Below are 25,891 nucleotides of genomic sequence, written 5' to 3' on the forward strand. Positions count from 1 at the left end.
TCCCCCAGGTAAAATTTCGATGTTCTGAGGTTTCACTATTCTCAGCATTCACACTAAAGGGTTCGATATTATAACATTCAAAGTTTTTGAACTTTGATGTTATAATATAAACCCATATTGGGCACAGGCCATTGTAATGGAATCTGTGTCATCCACCAAGGGTCTCATAGGAGGGTCCACAAGACCCTTGTGGATCTTAGGGATGCCAAAAAACACTAGGACTCTTGGGCTAATGATGTTCAAATAGTTGTATAAAAAAAGGTCAATCCTTCTTTCCGCAAATATGTCTGTTAGTTGGCCATAATTTTCCTGTATGCAGTGCTTAACTCATTTAAAGAAACCTCAGTATAATTTGTAATGTTCAAAATAGTCAACATCTTAGTAGTATATGTGGAAACATCCATAATTACCTCCCCAGCCCCCCTTATCATGTTTCATAACTCGAACATCTTTTTCCTGTAACGGTGCTAACCTGTTACTCTCACTGTGATTCATAATAACAAAATTGCGATCTGGCATGTGTTTACTCTTATTTAAAGTTCTTAAGTTGTATAGGTCAAGCTCACATAATTTCTCATATGTTGCGAGTTTAGGGTGTAAAGGGGGGTTGTAGGTGGAACTAATTCTAAAGATGCTGCCAGTGCCAGCATGAATTTATGAAATAGTAACTTGTAGTAAACACAAATTCAACTTCCTCAAATAAATTTTGAGGTCTGTCAATGTGTCTATAACATTAACCTTACTAGTAGGTAAAAAAGTCATACCCTTTGAAAGTAAGTCTGCCGTATCCTCATCAACGCATAAGTCAGAATAATTATGTACTGCAAAGTCCTTCTGGTGGTTGAAAACCACTGTATAAACATTTGTACCCTGTTCTAAATCAACATTTACTTACAAAAGGCCATTGGTTAAAGGTTCAGTACAATAGTCATTGACACAAGAAACATCAGTGGAAAACTTAAGTCCTCCAGTTCTTGTTCTTTGGCCTGGTCCCTTGAAACCCCAAAGGGTGAAACCCCACCTGGGGTTGTTGCCTGTTATTGTAGCCTTTGTTTCTAATTCTGTCACTCCGCCTGAGCTCTGGATAGTCCTTGTCATAGTTTAAAATCACTTCATCAGACCTTTCAAACCTAGGTTCATTATTGTCCATTAAGTCAGGGGGAGGTGGTGGATTCCTACATTCCACAGGTGGGCCCTAAGACATTTTGTAAGAACCAGGAGGTTTTGGGTAGGCTGTGCCATTCGCATAATCACTGACATCCCTGTCCAATTTACTTAATTTTCCAACCTTTAGCTCTGTAATGTGCTCATCTATACTAATGTAAATTCTACAGTGTTCAAACTTCATATTATTGTATTCCTTGTCATCACGAATGGCTTTGTCTAAAGTTGTAAACTCATTGAAAAGTAGTTCTAAGTCACTGTTGTTATACTTTATTAAAAGCTCTAATAGTTCTAATCCACATTTATCGAACAATTTAATCAAGTCACAGTAAAGGGCTGTGTCAAATTCCAGCCCTGTAGGGAAATGCCACACTCTTAAGCCTTTGGGAACCACATGATATCATATGCATTCCCTCAGGTAGGCATTCTTCAATTGTAGCTTTTTACAATGCAACAATATGAAATCAAAGTAATTTAGCTTACATTCTAAAGAAAGAGCATTTTGTTCGGTATTGGTGCTGTTGAAGGATTTCCCAGCCTGTAGCCACTCGTGGAGCTGATGAATATCACTGCTGAAGCAATGTACTTGTCCGTTCAGTGCTGCTCCTTTCTGAAAGCTCCTGCTTTCAGTTTTCCTCACTTCTGACATGCTCAAATAAGTTTCGTTTGTATGTCTGGGTTCCATCTCCAAAAATGAGCCGGAAGCAAGGCATTGAGGGGTAATATTGAAATTTGTAGGCTGTTCTCTGCTTTCTCTGTGCGAGTCTAAGTGCTCGATAGTGTTGGTTCTATTAGTGAGACCAACATGTTGGTAAAGGTGATCCATGCATCTAGTGGGCTGCAAAAATAAGAGCGGTCAAATATCCGATCTCCGTTTCTGTCCCTTCTGTTCCTTCTTGTACTTGATCCATTAGTGGTAAACCAGGGACCTCTATGGTGCCAGAAGCCATAAGAAACAAACTCCAGAAATAAAAAAACATGTCAGGAACAAACCAATGAATATGAAAACATTGTCAGGAAGAGTCCCAAAAATCACCGGGCACAAGATGCTGTGTAGAGAACTGTAGTTTAATAAAATCCATGAGCGCTTTCATTAAAACAATGTTAACTTCATCAGACAAAAGTTAATATGCACAACTACCATTTAAGTACATGTTAGATCAATCTGAATGGATACAGAGAATCAGCTGAAGTGTTACTAAAAAACATAAAATGTAGATAACCCTTTAGTGACTGTTATTATAACCTAAAACTTACCTATGTAAAAGGGAAGTCCAACAGTTCCTCCAAGGCAGTGGTCTATGTGGCCACATGTGACCAGTGCTGAACATTTTACATAGGTAAAACAGAAAGAAAATTCAGTGCAAGGATTTATGAACATGACTACGCCACAAGAAGCAACAACATGAACAACACACTACCTAGGCACACTCATGACAACATCAGCCACAGTTTTAAATTTATGGCCATTGACCATATTGTAATCAATGACAAGAAACCTTGGGGACTCCAGTTGGAGATAGAGGAACTCAGGTGGCAGATTCTCTTACATGTAGACAAATGGCCTGGTATTAATGACAGGACAAGCATCACACCTGTGTTAAAATTGAAGGCCCTCAAAAGGAATACAATAGCACAAAGTAAATTTTTCAGGATAAACATTCGACTAGGTTAGGTTCACTTGGGCTATTCTTGAAGGTCTGACCTTTAGGATACTAACATTAGGTCCTTCAATTGTTCTGTTTTATCTTTACTTTCTCTTGTAGACAGAGAATTATATGTTTGTCTTCTTCTTTTGGCTTTTCCCGGTTATGGGTCGCCACAGTGGATCACCTGTCCGCTCATGATTGGCAGTGGAGTTTTACAGTGTTGAGTTGCCAGCCCAGTGCCCAACCTTCCACAGAAGGCACACACACACACACACACACACACACACACACACACACACACACACACACACACACACACACACACACACACACACACACACACACACACACACACACACACACACCTAGGGCCAATTTAGAGTGTCCAATCCACCTGCATCATGTCTTTGGGATGTGGGAAGAAACCGGAGCACCCAGAGGAAACCCATTTGACCACAGGGAGGACATGCAGACTTTGCACAGAAGACACCCCAGCTGAGGATTGAACCAGAGAACCTCTTGCTGTGAGGTGGCAATACTAACCACTGCACCACCGTGGTTGCCCACATAGAATTATATGTGTGTATATATGGTTTTTAAAAACATTCAAACGTTTTAGGTTGTAATAACAGTCACTAAAGGGTTAACTACATTTTATATGTTTTAGTAACACTTCAACTGGTTCTCTGTGTCAAATCAGATTGATCTAACATGTCCTTAAATGGTAGCTGTGCATACTAACTTTTGTCTGATGAAGTTAACATTGTATTAACGAAAGTGCTCACAGATTTTACTTCTTTTGGTTTTATTTATTATTAAACTACAGTTCTCTACATAACATCTCGTGCCTGGTGATTTTTGGGACTCTTCCTGACAGTGTTTTCATATTCATTGGTTTGTTTTTGGCATGTTTTTTTATTTCTGGAGTTTGTTTCTTATGGCTTCTGACAGCATAGATGTCCATGGTTCACCACTAATGGATCAAGTACAAGAAGGAACAGAAGGGACAGAAACGGAGATCGGATATTTGACTGCTCTTATTTTGCAGCTCACTCAGCGCATTGATCTCCTTTACCAACATGTTGGTCTCACTAATAGAACCAATGCTATTGAGCACTTAGATTCGCACAGAGAAACCAATGAACAGCCTACAAATTTCAATATTACCTCTCAGTGCCTTGCTTCTGGCTCACTTTTGGAGGCAGAACCCAGACTTGCAAATGAAACCCGTTTGCGCATGTCAGAAGTGAGGGAAACTGAAAGCAGGAGCTTTCAGAAAGCAGCAGCACTGAATGGACAAGTATGTGGCTTCAACAGTGATATTCCTCAGCTTCACGGGTGGCTACAGGCTGGGATATCCTTCAACAACACCAGTACCAAACAAAATTCTCCTTCTTTGGAAGGTAAGCTAAACGATTTTGATTTCAAATTGTCACGTTGTAAAAAGCTACAATTGGAGAATGCCTACATAAGGGAATGCATAAGATTACATGTGGTTCCCAAAGGCTTAAGAGTGTGGCTTTTCCCTACAGGACTGGAATTTGACTCAGCCCTTTACTGTGACTTGATGAAATTGTTCGATAAATGTGGATTAGAACTATTAGAGTTTTTAATAAAGTATAACAACAGTGACTTAGAACTACTTTTCTATGAGCTTGCAACTTTAGACAAAGCTATTCATGATGACAAGGAATACAATAATATGAAGTTTGAACATTATAGAAGTTACACTAGTAAAGACCAGCACATTACAAAGCTAACAGTTGGAAAATTAAGTAACTTGGACAGGGATGTCAATGATTATGTGTATGGCACAGCCTAACCAAAACCTCCTGGTTCTTACAAAAGGTCTAAGGGCCCGCCTGTGGAGGGTAGGAATCCACAACCTCCCTCTGACTTAATGGACAATAATGAACCTAGATTGGAAAGGTCTGATGAAGTGATTTTAAACTATGACAAGGACTATCCAGAGCTCAGGAGGAGCGAGAGAATTAGAAACAAAGGCTACAGTAATAACAGGCAACAACCCCAGGTGGGGTTTCACCCTTTGGGGTTTCAAGGGGCCAGGCCAAAGAACAGGAACTGGAGGACTTAAGTTTTCCAGCAGATGTTTCTTATGTCAATGACTATTGTACCGAACCTTTAACCAATGGACTTTTGTAAGTAAATGTTGATTTAGAACAGGGTACAAATGTTTATACAGTGGTTTTCAACCACCAGAAGGACTTTGCAGTACATAATTATTCTGACTTATGTGTTGATGAGGCTATGGCAGACTTACTTTCAAAGGGCATGACTTTTGTACCTACTAGTAAGTTTAATGTTATAGACACATTGATAGACCTCAAAACTTATTTGAGGAAGTTGAATTTGTGCTTACTACAAGATACTATTTCACAAACTCATGCTAGCACTGGCAGCATCTTTAGAATTAGTTCCACCTACAACCCCTCTTTACACCCTAAACTCGCAACATATGAGAAATTAAGTGAGCTTGACCTATACAATGTAAACACTTTAAATAAGAGCAATCATAAGCCAGCTCACAATTTTGTTAAAATGAATCAGAGTGAGTGTGACAGGATAGCCGTGTTACAGGAAAAAGATGTTAGAGTTATGAAACCTGATAAGGGGGGGTGGGGTGGTAGTTATGGACGTTTCCACATATACTACTAAGATGCTGACTATATTGAATACTACAAATTACATTGAGGTTTCCTTAAATGAGTTAAACACTGCATACAGAAAAATCTATGGCCAACTAACAGACATATTTGTGCAAAGAAGGATTGACCTTTCTTTATACAACTATTTGAATATCATTAGCCCAAGAGGCCCAGTGTTTTTTGGCATCCTTAAGATCCACAAGGGTCTAGAGACCCTCCTATAAGACCCTTGGTGGATGGCAGGGATTCCATTACCATTGCCTGTGCCCAATACATTGACCACGAGCTTAAGAAAATATTACAAAAGGATCATCAAATTTGCAAGGATTCCTGGACTTTTCTGGAGCAGGTCCATAAAATTGATTACAAAGTGAATGACATATTGGTCACAATACACGTCAAAAACTTGTATACTGTCATTCCACAATGTATCGGCCTAGAATGTGTTGGTGATCTGTTATTAGAATATAAACTAGACCAGGGGAAGATTAATCTGGTTTTAGAATTGTTGGAAATTGTTTTAAAAACAATTACTTCTCCTTTAATGACAGATACTTTCTGCAAACAACAGGCGTGGCCATGGGATCAGCTTGTGGAGGGGCATTTGTGAACATGGTCATGGCACAATGGGATAGGAATTTTGTATTTAAATCCCATTTCCATTATTTCATTAAGTTGTACTATAGGTATCAAGATGACATTAGTTTAATTTGGAAGGAGTCCTCTTTTCAACTTTATGAGGTTTTTAGAATACCTCAATACCACAACTGTGTTTTTACAGTTCACATGGGTTATCAATTTGGGCCATATGAATTATCTAGATGCCCATTTGTACAAGGAAACACACACTGGAAAGTATGCCACTAGAATTCATAGAACATAAACCTATTCCAATTATTTTCTACACAACACCAGTTCCCATCCCATACATCAGAAGAGGTCAGCGGTAAAAGGGCAACTTGTCCGAGCTGCCCATATGATCTCTGGGGAGGAGGATTTTATTTTAGAGTGTAGTAATAAAAATCCATTTCCCAAAGAAGGGCTTACACAGCTGAGCTGCTCAGTGAGCTCATCGAGGAAGTCATGCAGAAAAGAAGAGTGCTTACTTTCGGCCTATAGTTGGCATTCACACTTCAGACAATAGTTCATCCAGTATTGAGACTAGAGGATCGGATGAGAATAGGAGTCCCTTTCTTAGATCTTTAATAGTCACTTACAATTCTGATTCACATAGCCTGAAGTCAATTTTTTGTAAAAACTGGGATATCATAATGGAAGATTTGAACATCAGAACTGAGCTAGGAGATAGGCCAGTAATAACATATAGAAGAGGTCCAAATTTGAAAGACCTCCTTAGAAAGGGATACAACCATACTACAACTAGTCGATTGGGTATGTACAAATGTGAGTCTTGTAACTGGTGCCACAATGTTAAAATTGGCACTAAGTTCACAATAAACAACAGAGAATTCTATGTAAAAAGGAAGTACAGCTGCTCCTCCAAGGCTGTGGTCTATGTGGCCACTTGTGACCAGTGCTTAGCATTTTAGATAGGTAAAACAGAAAGAAAATTCAGTGCAAGGATTTATGAACATGACTACACAACAAGAAAGAATAACATGAACAATGCACTAGCTAGGCACACTCATGGCAACATCAGTCACAGTTTTAAATTTATGGCCATTGACCATGTTGTAATCAGTGACAAGAAACCTTGGGGACTCCAGTTGGAGTTAAAGGAACTCAGGTGGCAGATTCTCCTACATGCATTCAAATGACCCGGTATTAATGACAGGACAACCATCACTCCTGTGTTAAAACTGAAGGCCTTTGAAAGGAATAGAATAGCACAAAGTTAAATTTTCAGGATACACATTCCCCTAGGTTAGGTTCACTTGGGCTATTCTTGAAGGTCTGACCTTTAGGATACTAACATTAGGTCCTTCAATTGTTTTGTTTTACCTTTGCTTTCTCTTGTAGATAGAGAATTATATGTCTGTACATATGTTTTTTAAAAAAGCTCAAACGTTTTAGGTTGTAATAACAGTCACTTTATATTTTTAGTAACACTTTAGCTGGTTCTCTGTGTCCAATCAGATTGATCTAACATGCACTTAAATGGTAGTTGTGCATATTAACTTTTGCCTGATGAAGTTAACATTGTTTTAACGAAAGCGCTCACGGATTTTACTTCTTTTGGTTTTATTTATTATTAAACTACAGTTCTCTACACAACATCTTGTATCTGGTGATTTTTGGGACTCTTCCTGCCAGTGTTTTCATATTCATTGGTTTGTTTTTTTATTTCTGGAAAAACCCTAATATGTTTGGTTCCCTATTATATGATTGAAGATGCATTCTTTTGAATGTGTCTCGATCGAACTTGAAAGCACGAAACACATATAAGCAAATTCTTCCCCTGGGAAAAATTGCTTGGCTGCCTTCATTATTTTGCCATTTAAGTCACTGTAGTGCGATCTCAGGGTTGGTTTATTTAAGTAGGGGTGTGTGGGGGCACATTGGGGGGTGTGGGGAGGTGAAGCCCCCCCACTTTATGTAATGTTTTAAAGTTGTTTGTTTTTTTTTTTTTGGAACAGCGATTTTTTTCCATGGGAAAAAAATCACTGTTCTAAGTGTTCGGGATTGTAAGCTTTCCCTTACATTGGGTCGATAAATCAACGTTCGCTTTTTTAAGCATTCACTGATTTAATATAGACCTATATGTTTTACACTTGGTAGCAGAAGCACTGCAAGGACTTGAAAACTGGCAAATCTGTGGCCAAGCACCCATGCACACCATATCAAACCATCAGTTTTTGTCCAAGGAGGCACATGAAACAGGGTGTGTATAAAAATACACTACTAAAAACTCCTGATGTCCACCATGGCAGTAAAACTTAATAGTAAAATCAAAACTTTAATGAAAAGAATATAACATAAAATAAGCAGTCCTCAGTCTTCCAATAACCACTTTCGGCAAATAAGCCTTCCTCACATCGTATAAAAAGGACTGTTCAGCTTTTGTATTTATAAGGCATCACAGCCATTCCTCATTTAGTTCTCTTTCACGCCCTTGCTGCAAACCAAAAGGAGGCCTGCTAGCAGAGAGGTATAATTTCCTTCATTGTAATTAAAGGGGCAGGGCTTCTCTTTACTATAGGAATGTATATGAGAAAACTAACAGCTATGGATGTGAATACATTATATGAATGAAGCAACATTCAAGTAAATTTGCTAATCATATCCCTTCTATTCTTAAGTGCAGGTTTTAATTGCACAATAGTATTCAAGCATGGTGATCTGTTTGCTCTTAAATTAATTATCCAGCATGTTTCCCAGAGCTCTGTGTGATTATGAACATCACCTCCTCTTGTGGTCTGACAGACTGCCTCTATGGCGTTAAATACAAAGTAATGAGAAGGATACTGTGCTACATGGGCTGCTAAGGCATTATTGGGATCTTTCTGTTTGATGTCCCTCAAATGTCTGAGGATACGTTTCTTAAGACGTTGATCTGTTTTGCCAACATAGAAAGTATATGATGTGGGAACTAGTACAATCAGCATAGACATTAAAATTGTACTGTTTCCTGGAGTATGGATGTACAAAAACATTAGAGCTGTCAATGGAGTTGCAAGCTTTGCATCTTAAGCACTTGAAAGTGCTCTTTCTATTAGAATTGGGCCTATTTCTTTCAAGTCCATCTTTGTTGCAAATGAGACATTCCAAATTCTTCTTATTCTTGTATAGGAATCTGGGCTGTTCACCTACAATGTCTCTTATTTTGTCATCAGTTGTCAATACCAGCCAAAACTTTCTAATAACTTCACATACTTGCTTATTGTCAGCAGTGTATGTTAACAAACATTTAAGTTGCTGTGATTGAGTTTTAGGATCCAGGCTCTCATGATGACTAGATGTGGGTTCAGAGAAGTAGGGATGTCCCTTTCCTCTCCTTAATTCCTGTGGATCATGCTTCAATCTTTTCTTTTATAGGATCTTTTACTTAAATGTGTCTCAATATTTCTCTGTTCTGCTACAAAGTCTTCATTCTCAGTACATAATCTTGAGGTTCTTAAGATCTGATTCTCAAAGATGTTATCAAAAATATGTCCTGGGTGCATACTCCTCCTATGCAGATAATGATTTCTCCAGGTTTCTTTTTTATGAATTCCTGTACTGATACCTCTATCAGGATGCAAATGAATCTTTACATCCAGAAATTCTATGGTCTCCGAAGAATGTTTAACCACAAACTCTAGAAAATCAGTGCTTTTGTTGATAAAGTTGACAAAAAAGTCCAATTGTGTAGTGTTGCCAAAGGATAAAGACATCATCCACAAAACGGCCGTAGTACACTAGATATTGTTTCCAAGTGCTGGGTATAAGTTCATTATGTTCCCACTCAGCCAGAACCAAATTAGAGTAACTATTTGCACATGGGGTGCCCATAGCCATACCCCATGTCTGCAAATAGAAAGAATCTCCATACATAAAGATGTTATTTTCCAATACAAGTTCCAGCAAGGAACATATTGGTTCTACTTCCATACTGTTCCTTGCTAGGAAAGATCTTATTGCCTGTAGACCATAGTCATTCGGAATCACCATAAACAAACTCTTGATGTCCATTGTCACTAGTAACAAATCTTCATATTTCTTGAGGTCCTCAGTAACTAAAAAGCGATTCTCCAGAAAATCTCCTGAGTCCTTCAATACAGTTCCTGCTAGTGGCAGGGCCTTCTTTAATTCATTCTCCACGTACATGGAAACAGGTTCAGTTACCCACCCCTACCAGGAACTATGGAATGTAGGCGTGGGTCAACTGGATCCTTGTGAATTTTGGGGAGTCCGCTGATGTATGGAAACATAGGGTTAGGGCAATCAAAGAACTCATATAGTTCTTGTGAGATATTTGCCTTTATCAATAGATTATATAGATGGCTACGAAAATGATTTACCTTAGTCGTAGCTTCATTGCAACTTAATCTCTTATACGTTCTTTCATCATGCAGCATAGAGAGCATTTTATGCCTGTACCATACGGCTTCCATCACTACTATACATCCTCCCTTATCAGCAGGCTTGATGACCAAGCTGTCTGTCTCCTTTAGCTGCTTCAGCATTTCATTCTCATTAGTAGTTACATTGAAGAAACGTCCTTGTCCTTTGGTTGTATTACCCCTTAGTTTAAAGATTTCATCTTCACATAATCTCAAGAACATCTCCACTGGTGGAGGATTAGGGGGATCAAAGCTACTCAATTTTGTATAAGGTAGCCATCTACTGACATTAGCTTGTCCAAAAATACATTTTAATGCAAGGTTCCTGCAAAACATTCTGATATCCAGTACAAATTCACTAATATCAGATGGTAAGGCTGGAATAAAACTCAGGCCCTTGTCTAACAAGGAAGGCATATCAGGGCTTAAACTCTTATTAGAAAGATTCACTACTAAACTTGGTTCTGATCCAATTAAAGTGTGAGCTTATTCCTTTTCCGTTCTTGACTCTGTGTTCTTTGAGTCCTGTGATGGTTGAATTTGGAAAAAAACGGCAAGGGCCAATTTATCGGTACATGCATTGCATGTTTGTACATATGTTTTTTAAAAAAGCTCAAAAGTTTTAGGTTGTAATAACAGTCACTTAAGGGTTAACTACATTTTACATTTCTTAGCAACACTTTAGCTGGTTCTCTGTGTCCAATCAGATTGATCTAACATGCACTTAAATGGTAGTTGTGCATATTAACTTTTGTGTGATGAAGTTAACATTGTTTTAACAAAAGCGCTCACAGATTTTACTTCTTTTGGTTTTATTTATTATTAAACTACAGTTCTCTACACAGCATCTCGTGTCTGGTGATTTTTGGGACTCTTCCTGCCAGTGTTTTCATATTCATTGGTTTGTTTTTGGTGTGTTTTTTTATTTCTGGAATAACCCTAATATGTTTGGTTCCCTATTATATGATTGAAGATGCATTCTTTTGAATGTGTCTCGATCGAACTTGAAAGTACGAAACACATATAAGCAAATTCTTTCCCTGGGAAAAATTGCTTGGCTGCCTTCGTTATTTTGCCATTTAATTCACTGTAGTGCGATCTCAGAGTTGGTTTATTTAAGTAGGGGTGTGGGGGGCACATCGGGGGTGTAGGGAGGAGAAGCCCCCCCACTTTATGTAATGTTTTAAAGTTTTTTGTTTTTTTTTTCTTTTTTGGAACAGTGATTTTTTTTCCCTGGGAAAAAAATCACTGTTCTAAGTGTTCGGGATTGTAAGCTTTCACTTACATGGGGTTGATAAATCAATGTTCGCTTTTTTAAGCATTCATTGATTTAATATAGACCTATATGTTTTACACTTGGCAGCAGAAGCACTGCAAGGACTTGAAAACTGGCAAATCTGTGGCCAAGCACCCATGCACACCATATCAAACCATCAGTTTTTGTCCAAGGAGGCACATGAAACAGGGTGTTTATAAAAATACAGGTTTATACTCATAACAGAAAAGAAAACTAACATCATATCACATAATGCTTTCCAGATCCAAACAAAATACCTTAAAAAGTGCCTTAGATTGTTTCAAGATTCCCTCCAGCATGCAAACCATATTTAATACAAAAGTGCAAGGCTGTGGGCCTCTCCCTGGCCCACTTTCCAGCCCTGTAAGCATACACATCTAAAACGTACATTCTGCAGGTTTGGTCTGGGTGGGATTTCTTTTCCATGCTTTCAGGTCCTTCCTTTAAATGACCTTCTAGGTGAGGAATTAATATCCTAATAATTTATACTTTCAGGCATTGACCTTATATACAGCCTTGATCATCAATTATACCTTGTTGTCCAGTGAGAGTATTCCCACATTTCATACTCTAGCATGCTTAAAGGTACCTTACACATTTTCATTTGTCAGTCAACATTTTACTATGTGCGTATGTATATAGGAGTATTTTGTTATCGGATTATTTTTGAAAGAAGTTATTTGTGGAATGCATTCATCACTTTTCTATTACTTACATTCAATTTACCATAATTTTCCCCAGGCTGATGTTAATCTCCCTCTAGCAATGAGTCCTTTTAATAGACTTTCTAAAAGAAATTGCTCAAAAATTTCCTTATGAACAAGGTAGTGTTTATATCTGAGTAACCCACAAGACACAGAATATGATATCTCCTGTAGCCTTTCAGATTACTTCAAGTTTTCCAACTTTGTGTCATTTTTACTAAGGAGTTCTTATACATTTTCAAGTTGTTTATGATACTTTTTTTAAAGCTACAGAACACAATGCTGTCTTTGGTAATGAATTGGAATGAGTGGTACAATGCTCTCCCTGTAATGATACGGCATGCCTTTTAGAGCTGGATAGGCTATAGAATACAGATTCATGGGTTCATAGAAAAGTACTAGCCTAGCTGTCTTTGCAGACCATTTTAAAACTTTTTGTGTTCAAGTTAACCTAACCTATTTGGTTGTAGATTGGCCTTATTCATCCCATGGTCAATAATTATATATTATCCCAAATAAGAATAACTGTGATCATGCCACAGATAATTTGAGGGGACCCATGCATGGGATAAAGCATTTAGGAGCTGCATATGTCCATTAGGGGATGTGTTTGGGTAAATCTTCTGTTCCACATTTGTACATCCAAGTTGCACTTGAATATTGACAGGGATGGACTTTGTTTTTGTGGATGGGGAGTCTGTTCCAAAGTAGTGGTATCATCTGTGAGATATACCTATCCATCCAAAATGTTCTCTTGATGTTACAGAAGAGGTTTAGAACCACAGACCAAGTATCTCTGGTGTCATTTCACTTGCTGATGTACAGTAAATCCATCAGTATTGGGATGGAGGATGACTTATATGGCTGACACAGGTCATCTCTTAGCAGTTCATTGGATATAGAATATAGTGTCAGGGCTTTGAGATGGTCCATCTAGGACATGTTTAAGGCTTGTATCCTTTCAGTAAGGTATCTCTGTGGGCATTTCAGTTTTTTGTATGTGTCAGGACAGATACATGCCAAAGGGGGCATTATATTCAATGACTGACCTTATGAGGGCTGAGAAAATGATGACAATGACATGCCTAGATCTAGACACAATCCCTTTGCTTAAAAGCTGTGCAGTACAGAAGGGCTTTCTTACCACAATAGACACATGCTGTCAAATGTTAGATCACTTTCCACATAAGTTCCTAAATCCCCAAAAGAATGGGTCAACTTTTAGAGGTGTATCATCAATGTGTCAGTTCCTTGGGGTAGATGACTTCTCAAATGATATAACAATGCATGTTTTGGCATTTAGTATCAGTCCATGATTTTGGCATCACCTATTTATGGAACAACCATTCCTGTGGGATTGCTAAGTCATTTGGGGATTCAATGACTGTTCCTAACTTGCAGTGATCTGCAAATTTAGGCAGCCAGAGCCCTTTGGTATTGACTTTTACTTCAGAAAAGTAGATGGACCCTCTAATTATTTATTACATTACATTACTCATTAGATACAAGCAGGTGTGAAGAATGTTACTACAGCCTATAACAATTGAATACATAGCATTCTTCTGGAATTGATGAAAGAACATTTAAAAATAGTATTTTTTCTTTTTTGGTTATATCCAATGTTTACATATGGAAGGGGTTTATGGAAAAGCTTTTATTATCTATGAAGATCATCTTTAGTCATCTCTTCCTCTCAACATTTAGACATCATTCATATAAAGTTTTTTTTTCTGTTCTTCCTTTCAGTAAGAAATTTGTGTTATTCTCTTAACAAAATGACCTGAAATGAGGTTTGCTCACTACACTGGGTTGTACTAGAGCACAAGTTACTGTACCAAGATTAATAAAATTCTGTTTTATCAATAATTCATTGTGCCATATATGCAATAAAGCATAATTTATACTCAGGCCAATGTACATAATGTAAATATGTAGTTATTTTTGTTAATATTTACAATTTATTATTTCTTTTGGATAATTTACAAGTAATTAATTGTTACATTTTCAAGAAAAGCAATACAAACTCATGAGTAAAAATAATTAATTGTGCCATGTTAGATATATGATGGTATCCATACTATTAGGGAAGAGACCAGCATGTGATACAGAAAGGCGTGGAAAACAGGACTAGTTTTAGATTACTTGTGAGACAAAAATGAAAGAAGGAAATGTTAACTTTAGCTCATTGTATAAAAGAAAGATATGACATTCATAATGCAGATATTCAGAATGAAACTAAGGGCTAGATCTGGAGCACAAACAGAAAACTGGAAAAAATAACTAAATAAAGTTTTAAGAGGAAAGAACCAATACTGCTGTTCCTCCGTATATATTGAAAATTCTGTGATACATTATTCTAGCTTTAGGACAGTCTGGATAGCAGGAAGAAACTACTGTGTTAGAAAACAGCCACTGCTTCACAAGTTGCAAAACAGGTTTAATTTAAGAAATCTTTAAAGCTTTAGCACAGACAGCAATACAAATCACATTTGCTTTGCTGAAAGCAAAATATCTTCACATTAATAACATTTGGAGTAATTACACCATAATGTTGCAATGAACTTATACATAACTAATGCTCAAACACTTCCCCTGTAGCTTAGCAACATGTCTGGGTTACTGCTTCACTGAAGCTAGCATAGAAAAATGCAGGCTTGCTTCATTAGTAAGAACCACAAAGACAGATGATACCTCAAGCAGCCTAACTCAGCAATAAATTTATGAACTGCTTTCAGCACTGATTGTCCCTTTGGAGAACATCTAACAGTTTTGCAAGTTGCTCACTGCTGTTTTATTACATGTGTGCTTCACTGAGCACATGAAATATATGGAGCAGTTCAAATCTTAACTAAATAGAAGCAAGAAGCATTCTGCAGATTGATGTTCATTTGAAACATTTTTCAAATTTTGTTTAATGAAGCCTAGAGAAATTCACATACAGGAAAACATCTGCCTCCAAACACTACCAGCAAGAATCCAACATAAGCATGTGTTCCATTGTGATTTGTGCCTTAGAGGCAGCTTAGTCAGAGTCAGGAATCACACTTTCGCATTCATTGTACATAGTGACTGTCAATCACTGTCATCAATTAAAGAATCAGATCATTGTATTTTATTATATGGCCCACAGTAGCAGCAGTATTGTATTTAAAAAGCAGTCAGTATATTTGAGCTAATGAAATATAAGATCACACATTGCAACATTATTCACGTGAAACATGCAGCTGGCTCCAATGTACTTGAAAAAAAGAGTATATTATAGCATGCACAACAAAATAATATTTCCATCATAACAAACATTGCTGCAAGAAGCCCTCTTTAAACTTTACAAAATTTGCAAGTTTACATTCAGAGCAATTCAGTGTCACTGCTTTATCTGTTTCAGTTCTCATATCTATATGTCTAGCTAAATCAGTATTATTTCTAATACAGGACATTTTCAAGTATATGCTATGCATACATAATGTATTATGGTTTATAGTAATAGTACAAATACAGTAAATAAATGAAAATGTACAAATCAGTATACAATATGCTGTATGGATATTTCTTCTTTAGTTGGTAAAGGGAATACAGCATTTCCTAGTTTCATAAAATATAAAGACCAGATAGTGGACTGCACATCAGGGTATAGTGGTGTAGACAGTGAAATCCCGGCAGTCCACACGGTGGTGAGCTTTATTCCTCCCTGCCAAAAAGTTAGTTAAGGCCAAATGATGACAATACTCCTTTTGCAGGATAAAATGCCTGAAGCAGTATTCCTGTGTGATTTGATTACACACATTTCCATACCTTACTGAGTTATAGTAAATAATTTGTACAGGGATAACATCCAAGATGAGATAACATTTTTGCATATTATTTACATATTAAACAATTTATGGTCAATATCTGATTTTGCTGCACTTTCTGTTAGGATTTTATTTGAAACTTCTTTCTTGGTTAACAACTAAAGATTTAATCCTTTAGTCAACTGAAGTTTAAATCCAGTGAGCAATGCAGCTTCAGTTGTTGGATTTGTGTATTATGATTAGGCAGAGTAAACTTTGTTTAATATTTTTAAGTAGGCACTGAAGTGAGAAATAACACTATACATATCAATCTAGCACATCTAAACACCAATCACCGAAGTACCTGTAATATGATGTGCACTGAGTACTGAGTTATGAAAAAGTGTCAGTATGCTTCTGATCGCAAAGACTGACAAAAATGAGTACTTTAAAAGTGTTTGTTCCAAGTTCTTGAACTCTAGACATAAAGAGTCATTTAAGTAGCCCTAAACAGTGTTTCACTGTTTTCATGTCAGTATTATTGTTTTCCATATAAAACAAGCACAGTACTTAGATAGCAGTGAGCAGAACCAAAAAGAAATGCATAACAGGTACCAGTCTAAGAACCCATCAGTTCATAATTTTTTTTGGCGTCTGATTCCCTTGTCATGATTTCTCTTCCCAGTAGCTAGGACAAATACAGATGGAAGGAAGAAATTACCATACGATAATGTGTACCATTCCACCTTCCTTCAGTATTTAGAATTTTTAATGGAGATGTCCATGTTGATGGAAACAAATGCATTCTGATGTAGCTTAAAAAATACCCATTTCTATGTATAGCAATAGAAACTAAAAATATCAAATAATTAATCAGCTGGAGAAATATTTACTTCAAAGGTTTTCAGAAAATTCAAACCATCACCTGCATGCTAATAGTTTTTTTCTTCTTAGCATTTTCTTCTTCTAAGGTGCAATTCAAAAATAATCATGGACATTCTTCTTTATTTGTATTTTGAAACATATCAGTCTGGACAGAAAATGATAATGTGATATATTAATAGGTACAAGTGAAAAGAAATATGTAAGTTAAATTGACTTTGCACTCTAAGTGATCTATGCAATCTAACATTTAAAACCATGAGAGTGAGTAATTTCCTGTATACAAATTTCTCTCCAGTATAAGAGAGTTTATATGTTTAATGATCTGCATAATTGAATCCCATGAAGTTGCTGTGAGTCTGTTACTTAATAACAGAAAACATCATGTACATCTTTATGTAGGCAGAGACAAAGATGGAGAATGAACCTAACTTGAGAACATGATCTAGTGGTAGAATAAAATCCAAAATATTTGCTAAAATAGCAAATAATTTACTTATTTACACTTTCTTTAGATCATAATGAAGTATATATGGAAACAATAACTTGAATGCAAAAATAAAAAACAATTACTAAAATATTAACCATTTCTTCAACAGGAGAAAGTACATATCTTCCCTTGGAACAGCATATAAAGTTAAAAAAACAGAATAATACATTTAAAAAATCAAAATCTTATTAACAAATAAACTAACTTTGACAACAAACTTGTAAGAAAGGAAATAAAGATGAAGCAACACTGATCAATATTGCTATAACCACATTTAATAATTTTCAATAATTAAACATACCTTTCAAGTAAAATATTTCTACTATTCCTTCTGTGCAACCAGAGGTCATAACTGAACATATTAACAATAATACACCATATTCCAAATCAATAGGTTCTAGTAGCCTTAAAAACCCAGCAGCCTTCTAATTATATTCCATATTGACTTCAAGAAATTAGTTATAAAGTACCAAACAAGGCCATTATCTCTATAGCATGCCACTTGAAGACCAATGTTTACCTATTCTGTATACTTGAGATCTAAGCTCAAAGAACATAAAGGTACACCTTTCCCCACAAAACACTATAGCAACCAGGGAAAACCTTTGCCAACTACACATACATTAAAACAAAATAAACAATAATAAATATAAAAAAATGAAAACAAAAAATCTATTCCAAAAATAATAAAACAGAATTAAGAGACTAAATATCTATTTGGAACATACCAGATTAACTCCAAAACATACATGTAATTTACATTCATTAGGCATATTTTAAAACATAGAGGCAATTGCTCTGTTAGATTTCTTCAAACATAAATTAAGAAAGGTAATTACATCAAATATGTTTTTTGTATCCAGATTAATAATTATTTAAGTATAACCAACTGGCATTGAATAATGTGGTAAAATATGTAAATGCTTTGAAAATACATGGTAATTTATAACAAAAATGTGAATTGGAAAACTCTACAATTATTCATTTTACACATGCTTATTATTGGTCCTTTACTTGCTGTATTTATTTTTACTTTTAAAATGTTGCTTAATTTATTGCATTTTTATTAAACTGTTGTGTTTTATCTGATGTCTTTCTCCACAAATGTATCTGAGCTTTATTTTTTATCTTTCCATTTCTGGGAAATTGTAAATAGTAAATTGAAACAAAAAGCAAAGAAAAAAAAAAGAAAACAACAGAAAAATAGAAAATAAAGCACCATCATACAAATGTTCTTCACCATTAGGTGGTTGTTTTATAGATTTTTTAATACCCATCTCAGTGCTTGCTTTCCTCTACCATGAGGGTATGCCCTTAGGAGCTGTGTACGAAATCTGAAACAAAATTAAGACGATCAAAACATTTTCATGTTCATAATCTTTTCCTTCCCAGTCTTAAATAGTAATTGACATTTTGGCAGATTATAGAAAAGATGAGCTGTTAGAGTTATTCATTCTATAGTCTTGGTTAACATTTTTCCAGACTCACAGTGTTCATTCTTTAACTGGAAGAAATTATTCTGAGTGGTCAAGTTCTCAGGGTGAAACTGAAAGGGGAACAGGTACCTAGCAGGGCACCTTGAAGGACATAGGTTCTGCTCAGTTCCAAGGTCAGTCCTAGATTTTAATATAATATATCAGTGAAAATTGTTGGTACTCAGGGAAATGAGTGGTAAATTAATTTATCGATTGTCTCCCACTAGAAACACATATTATGGGTAACTAAGATGAATTTTTGGTGATTAAAATAAGTTGCTGTCAATGGTAATTTATTGTGCAAAGATTCTGAAATTTAAATGATCCCAGAAAAATAAAAACTTTGCCCGAACATGTAATTATGAAGGAGGAAATATATAATTACATTTAAAGAAGGAGAGGTAGTTACTGCAACAGTCTTGGGTGGATGATAAAGTTTTACTAATACAAATGATTTAATAAGTAACCAGAAGCATCTAAGAAGTGAAATTTGGTTTAGGACACATTTCTGATCTCCCAGAGTATACAAAAACTGCTTCAATGACTTGAAGTTGAGGATGTTGAGTTTGTGTACCTAACACATCATTATGTTGCCAATTAAAAAAAAAGTGACTTAAAAGAGGAGTAGGATGGAGGAGATAAATTCTCATGTAGAGAATCTGGTACGGACATTGGCTGCAATGAAGAATGCAATATGATGAAGGAATATTGAACTGCATGGAATGTTGGAAATTGATACGTGGTTGTATTTAATGGTATTTGTGAAAACTAAAATGACACAGGGGACAGTGTTCAAAAAATTATCACTAAAAACTGAGGAAACATGTAGCTTACTTTTGACTGCTTCACAAAGAGATTATTGACAAAGCAGAGTTTATTGCAGTATAGTTTATGAAGTTTTATGAGAAGAAATATGCATTGCAGCAGTTATGGCAGTCAGGGAAGGAGGTATTTGAAGAAGACTAGGAAAAGTATGTATCTCATAATTCCTCAGGTTCAATGTTAAATGGTTGCAGACTGGGGATACTAAAAAGGTGTAAAAGACATAAACTGGAGTTTAGGTTGACTTTCCCAGGAACTTCTGAAAGTATTTTCAAGGGAAGGTATGTTGACATTTATTAATGATGATGAAGTAATAATTAAGTTATGAGAGTTCCCTGAGCATTCATTTTTGTGACCCAGAGTAGATTAAATAAATTGAGTTTGTGAATCTTGGTGACACTCTGCAAGTTGAGCTGAGGTAAAAAAAAAGACTGAGAGAAAATGGTTAAGTTACACAGAAAATGGAAGACATTTCTGTACAACAGTGCATGCGAGAGAAGGTATAAAAGCTTTACAGTGCTCTGTCATGGTGTAATAGTATGAACAATTGTGCTGCATACTTAATTTTCTTTTTTTATCATTATGTGACCATTGTTTAGGAGGTTGATCTTTGCTAATGGTTGAGATTTTTCTGCAGAAATGTTTGGAGATCTAACCATGATAGCAAAATCTGGGCTGTTCATTAAAACTATTGAAAGTAAGGTACATAGAAATCAAAAAGGGGGCATTCATTTATTTTATTTCTTTTATACTTTTATTTGCACCAGTAAGGGCAATGGATATCTGTGTTTCACAATTTTACTGGCAGCATTCAGCCCTCTTAGTTTAGCTGATAAAAGTAAAATGGAATGAGCATTGGAAAGTGGCTGAATAAGAAGATTTGTTGTTATTCTGCATAATTAGGGGCATTAAAATTTGAAGTTCAATGGTAAAAACGAGCAGTACCTTTTTATACTAGATATGCAGTCATGGGGCATGGAAGAGTTACTTGTTCACTGTACCATTTCAGTTAGTGAGTATTTCCATAAGCCTATGTTTGACTGTTGAAAAATGCTGTGTTTGTTAGTAACTTATCTATTGTCACTTCACAAGAAATATTTATAATTTAACATGGAAGTATCCCGTGCCAATGATGGAATTTTACATTTAAGAATCTTTAGAATACTCACTGTAAACAATACTGAAGAATGAGCATGATATTTAACAGTCAGGCAGTTGACAGCAGACAAATGATTAATATGATTGTAAAAACTAATAGCAACCTATTTACTAACTAGCAAACTTTAAAAGGCAAATGTGAAAAACATTCATAGACTTGTCAGAAATTCACACATTCAGTACCAGTGAAACTGGTTATTCTATTGTTTTGTATGCTCACTACAGAATTATTCATATTATTATTATTATTATTATTATTATTATTATTATTATTATTATTATGGTTGTTGTTATTATTATTATTATTATTATTATTATTATTATTATTATTATTACAAAGACATGCATCTGGAGCCTTTCTCCCTAGGCCTCCACTGAAAATTGGCTTCATTCCAAGTCGGAATTTCCTACTAAACAAATGTTAAACGTTAAAGAAATAAAATAAAATTATCATTATTATTATTTTAAATGATTTCTCATTGATACCCACTAAACATCCTCCCCATAATGCATTAACCTCCCTCCTCCAAAATGAATCTAATAACCTCAGAAACAGTTTGAAAGCCAAGCCATCTATTGACAACTATGTACCAACTTGTCCCTGCCATTCTACCTGTACTTACCAAGATCTAAGCATTCTGACTGACTTGACTCAATCTGTGTCATAATAATCAAGTACAGTCTAAATTAACATTCTTCTGTTAAGAATCCAATAGTCTAATTGTGAACATATGTTAAACTCTCAATGTATTAGTATAACATATTTTAGTATTATTAGTATGGTTTGTTTTAGTATTATATAAATAACTCTGTGATTGTTCACAAATTTTTCAAGTGTGCAGTCTCGTATAAGTACTCCAATTGTATAAATGTGCAACCAAGTCCCCCGGGTCTCTGCTAGAAATGGGTTAGGCAACCCAGACAGACTATCCTGGTTAAAAAATGTCAAATAAATAAATAAAACTATTTCATGATATTATAATAGACTGCGGTGGTAGTGCTGCGGTAGCATTGTCGCCTCACTGTAAGACGTCATCCGGTTCAATTCTCAGCTAGAGCGTCTTCTGCGTGGAGACATGCGTGAATGGGCGTACCTTCGTTGAAGGTTGTGCATCAGGGCTGGCAACTCGGCATGTAAAAATCAACTGCCAATCATTAGCGGACCGGAGTTCCACTGTGGCGACCCCTAACCGGGAAAAGCCGAAAAGATACATTTCATGATATTATAATAACTAACATTAGCAATGAATGCATTAGTGGCACAAGAAATTGCATCTGTTTAGATAGGGTTAAGAAGACCTTAATGGGATTATATAAACTGTGAGGGTATTAGGTACACACTGGCCTTGACAAAAGAACAGGACATTTATTGCCTGAGTGAGGATAGTGGAAGAAATTTATAAGAATGTAGAGTATTGTGTAGAAGGACTCTGCCTTGTTCTATTTATTTGCTCTAAATGTCAAGAATTATAAGATAGGCTGATTGGGAAAAGGAACTCATTTTAGTTGATGCATTTTAGCTATATAATGGCAAGAAAGCAATGGAGGCCTACTGTGGGTTCCTAAAGGGAAAAAAGAGCAACATATTTAATGATAGCAATGTGTGTGTGTGTGTGTGTGTGTGTGTGTGTGTGTGTGTGTGTGTGTGTGTTTGTATGTGTGTGTGTGTCTGTATATGGGTGATTGACTGTTAGGCTGATAACACAAGAATGGTGTAGGTTTGACAGATGTATGGGCTGTACGTAATAGAATAAGTTGTACCCAATGTTCCCTGAAAGTAAAGTTATTCTGAATAATGGGGTCATGAATAGACCATATATATTTACTGGAAAACGGATCAGTGGCATCTTAGCAGAATTAATAATATATATAATAGAGGGGGCTGTGCATACCTCTAAAACTCTTAGTACAAAAATCAGGGACTGAGTCAAAAATAATGGGGGAGACAAATGCTCAGACATAGTGACAAATTAGAAATTGCTCTTATAAACTGATAAAGTTGCTAGATTAACATGTTTTTTCATTAGCATGCATTTTCTGAAGGATATTGAGTCTGAAACTCATATGCCGGTTATTATTAATGAATGCAGTCCCAAATGAAAAAAATACACATTTTTTACCAGACACAGATCAAAAATATGAGTCAGAAATATGGAAGAAATTCTGGACAGATGAGAGGTATATGGCTATGTTGAAGACTGGGAACTCTTTGCAGCACTATATCATCGTCTAAGGACAAGATGCTGAATAGGCTTGCTGCACCTCTGAAAATAACTTAATGGATGTTGGATAAGAGTACCTGCCAGGCTTGAGCAGAACAATGTGAAGTCTATTGTTAAGAAAAGGCCAGGCAGATATATGTTCACCAATGGGCAAAACACAGTTGTCAGATATGAAGACAAAAGATTAGAGATGGTGTAGAATAAGTTAGGTGGCATGTTTTTATTATTCTAAGAAGCATCCATTTACAGTGTAATAAGAGTGATACTTTTATAATATGTTATAGGTTCATAGGTTCATAGGTTCATACTAGGCTATCTGCCCTAGGGCATTTATAAGCCTAGCCAGAATGTGTTTGGCTTTCGCCACCCATTTTAAATTTATTTTGCTATGCCCTTTTTCGAGGTTAGTATACTGTGCCTCTGTCTAACAGTGACACAGAAGTGATACCCGGGTAAACCTATGATCTCCCATCCACTCATCAAGATTCCTCTTGAAGAGAGTCAATGAGGGACTCTGCCTAACCTGGACTGGGATTTTATTCCAGAGTGAAGGGAGCCTCTGGGTTATGAATCTGTCCCTCCAGCATGTCCTATTTATTTCAGTGCTGAGGTTCAAGTCTCTCGAGTGCGTAGCTTGATGGGATTTGGATTTTCTGAGGTGCAGCATGTCCATTAATTCCGGGTTGGACATGGCTTTATACGTCAGGCACAGATCGCCTCTGAACAGGTGGTATGCCACTGAGTAGAGCTGGAGTTTCTTTAACAGGGCAGCATATGGCATCTGTTTGAGCCCTTTGATCCTCTTGGTGAGGTACTTTTGGGGTCTTTCCATTTGCTGCAGGTGTCTGGTAAGGTACATCCCAAAAGGGGCATTGTACTCAATTATGGGCCTGATGAGGGATGAGTAAAGAGGCACGATGGGAATCCCTTCATGATTAGGTGGGCTATATAAAATGTTTTTCTAACCACTTTGGCCACGTGGTTGTCAAATGAGAGATTGCTATCAACTTGGGTCCCCAGGTCCCTAATTAATTCTTCTGTACTTAATGGATTACCACCTATGTGGTAATTTGTGGGCACTTTGTTTTTGCCAAAGGGGATGACTATACACTTTTTGGCATTTAGCTTGAGGCCATGGCTCTGGCATCAGTTGTCTGTTTATATGAGGCTTTTTTGGAGGATGCTTGTGTCGGCTGGGGAGTCGATTATGGTGCCCAGTTTGCAGTCATCTGCGAACTTGGTCAGCCACTGTCCTTCCGTGTTGGCCTGTACCTCCGAGAAATATATACCGAACAAGAGAGGTCCCAGGACGGAGCCTTGTGGGACACCACTTGTAACTGGTTTGGAGTCTGACATGGCTCCAGAAATTCTAACCATGTGGGTTCTGTCCTTGAGCCAGTTTGCAATCCATCTAGTGACATAGGGGTTTATATTTAAGCTGGTGAGCTTATCTATAATGCCCGAGTGGGGTATTGTATTGAAGGCTTTGCGAGGTCCAGGTAGGCTGTGTGGACCACCTTCCCCTCGTCAATGGCCTTGGTGACTGTTTCAAAGAAATCAACCCGGTTTAAGAGGCAGGATCTGCCCTTAACAAAGCCGAACTGGGTAGGATCCAGTGTCTGTAGGTCCCCAATATCTTTATTTATGAGGTCCATGATGATCCTTTCCATAGCTTTGCAGACCAAGCTAGTCAGGCTTATGGGGCGATAGTTTCCAGGATCCGTTGAGGCACCACCTTTATGGAGAGGGACCACTGTTGCTGTATGCCACTCTTTGGGCACATATCCTGTAGTAAGGCTGAGATTGAACAGTAGTTTTATGTTTGGGTTTAGCTCTTCTTGGAGTTCATGTAGGATGCAGCCCGGACACCGTCTGGTCCCATTGATGCTGTATTTTTTGCTTTGGAGAGGGCAGCTCTTACCTGAGCATCTGAGATGTCAGGGGGGCAGCACTCTGCTGGGATAGATATTTGCCCTTTTGGTGGGGAGGGGAGAGTTTGCGCTGAACCTGTCAGCTAGGATGTTGGCAATGTCTGTGGGTTCGGTGTATTTTTTGTCATTTTGGTCTAATTCTGAGCATATCTGGGAATTACCACCCAGGTTCCTAACATAACTAAAGAAAGCCTTGTGATTATCCTTAGTATCCTGTGCAATTTTTCTCTCGAAGCTGACCTTAGACAATTTTATGAGTGCCCGTAGTTTTTTGCTAATACTGATCAGTGATGCCTTCCCTTTTTGGGATTTTGCTCTATCATTTAGTAACTTCCTCCTTCTATTGTATAGTTTGTTTATGGCTGGGGTCCACCAGACAGGACATCTGCCTTTGGAGGATTGGGTCTTGGTTTTATTTGGGATCGCATGATCCATGCATTCCTGAAGGTGTTCATAGAATGCGTTTATAAAGGATTCTGCGGTCTGGGCCATATTTTCCACAGGCCTTGGGGCTTTGAAGGATTCCACCTCGGTTTTGAGGAGTGTGAAATTTGCTTTAGAGAAGTTTTTCACTGTGGTTTCCTGGGCAGGGGGTGGGGTCGGGATGTGAATATCCAGTGAGATTAGTTTATGGTCTGATCTTACCAGTGAGGGATAC

This window comes from Protopterus annectens, chromosome 4.part0, assembly GCF_019279795.1.
Source record: "Protopterus annectens isolate FY-2018-M chromosome 4.part0, PAN1.0, whole genome shotgun sequence".
Taxonomy (NCBI): Eukaryota; Metazoa; Chordata; order Ceratodontiformes; family Protopteridae; genus Protopterus; species Protopterus annectens.